Source organism: Condylura cristata, unplaced genomic scaffold, assembly GCF_000260355.1.
Source record: "Condylura cristata isolate star-nosed mole 26May11 unplaced genomic scaffold, ConCri1.0 scaffold00001, whole genome shotgun sequence".
NCBI lineage: Eukaryota > Metazoa > Chordata > Mammalia > Eulipotyphla > Talpidae > Condylura > Condylura cristata.
In genome coordinates, this window is record NW_004567102.1 from 64,159,251 (window position 1) to 64,160,873 (window position 1,623).

The 1,623-nt window shown below is 50.7% G+C and overlaps 1 protein-coding gene across 1 annotated transcript in view; it reads right to left on the reverse strand.

Moving 5' to 3' along the window:
* The window catches only part of ECHDC1 (ethylmalonyl-CoA decarboxylase 1), a 35,646-nt gene extending 35,088 nt beyond the window's left edge, over window positions 1-558 (reverse strand). The window contains exon 1 of the mRNA XM_004674107.2: window positions 251-558. The gene's annotated coding sequence lies outside the window, so the exon portion shown is untranslated. The remainder of the gene's footprint in view (window positions 1-250) is intronic.
* Window positions 559-1,623: the final 1,065 nt, after the last annotated feature.

A 1,623-nucleotide genomic window follows, 5' to 3' on the forward strand; every position in this document is an offset into this window, starting at 1 on the left:
AGTCGTTTCAAGACCTAAGTAACTGTGGTCACTTTTCTGTGGTTTTAGTCCCTTCTACTTGTGACATTTGTGTGTGCCCTTTTAAAAGGGTCAAAACAAACCAAAAAAAAAAAAAAAGGCCCCACTAAAAATAGGTCGGTCGTTTGGGGTTGAAAACTTGTCTGCTTCAAGTTATCTGCAAGAAACGGAGGATTAAGTTTTAACTAATTACTGGAGGACAATTATGTAAGTTGCAGGAAACAATACTTACTGAGCACAGAGCCTGGGAAGTACTCAACGTAAATAGGTGTGCTGAGAGCACGCCGCCCTACAGTGCTGCAAATGTTTTCCGGCTCTTTGCCCCCCAGCACCTCACCCTCCTTCACCCCGCCAAGTCGGCCCGGCGCGCCGCACTGAGCCCCGCGCCCAGCAGAGGGCAGTATGCTACACAGCGGCTCGCGACGACGGTGCTTTGCACTTGGAACCCACAAACGTTCCGTGCACAGCAGCACGCTGGGGTGTTCTCCCAGGTGACAGCTGCTACCGCTACTCTAGGCTGCCGCGCTCCGCCACGGCGACTTCCCCTTCCGTTCCCCCGCGGTCCTTTCCCCCTTTCTCCGCCCTCCTTCCGCTTCCCGGAGCCCCTATTCGGTTTCCCGGCGCCCCACTTCCGCTCCCTTACACCCGCCCTCTGCCTCTCGGCTTCTCCCGCTGCTTCTGGGTCGGATCACGCCCTGGTACACTCACCCTGCACCTATCCTGGGCCGGCAGCCTTGCCCCCTGGAAATCCCGCCCCCGAGGCCACGCGCCCCATTTCCCCAATCCAATGGATCTGTGCGCTCCCAGGTGTGGGGAGCAGCCCGGGAGGAGGACGCCTGGTGCTCGTGCGGCTTTGTTCTGCCGCTCGAGCAGGGACCACAAGACCCTGCTTGTTTTCAGGTTCCCACGAAAGGAAGCAAGTTTATGCGGAGGAAGTCAATTTAAGGGATTTTTCAAAGAGATTGTTTTAAACACTATCCCCCAACGGGTTTGGTCAGAGAGGATTTTGACGGTTTTTTTGTTTGTTTGTTCGTTTATTTAAAGAAACCTATGAGGGCCCTCCGTGGTGGTGCAGCTGGTTAAAGCACAGCACTAATGAAGCTAAAGCCACTTTTAACATGAGTTAGATCCCCACCCGGGGAGGTGACCACATGGCGTGGCAGACCTCTCCTGGCCTGTCCTCTACTCCCTCAGCAGTGTGCTTCTTTGATCTGCCTGTTCTGCTCCCCACTCTATCTTTGGTGAATCCTCTTACTGCCCCTGCACCTCTGGCCTGTACCCCAGTTCTGTATGCATAAATAAATCTTAAAAAAAAAAAAAGTATGACCTTCATCTGACCTAGCTCTTATAAAGATCCATAAGCCTAAAATGTCCCCCATATCTGTTATATTGTACAAACCCATATCTATTATGTTGTGCCAACAGGATGTGCTTTTGAAAGATAGCAGATAAGAAAGGTGTTTTTCCTTCTAGAAAATTGGGATCCAGCTTTGCTGGGTTGTCAAAGAGGCTTGTTAATTGAAAAGTTGATTTCCCGGGTAAAGTTAGCATTAATTAGCTAATCAAAGTGATGTAATCAAAGTGATGTGTCAACATAGAAAGTAG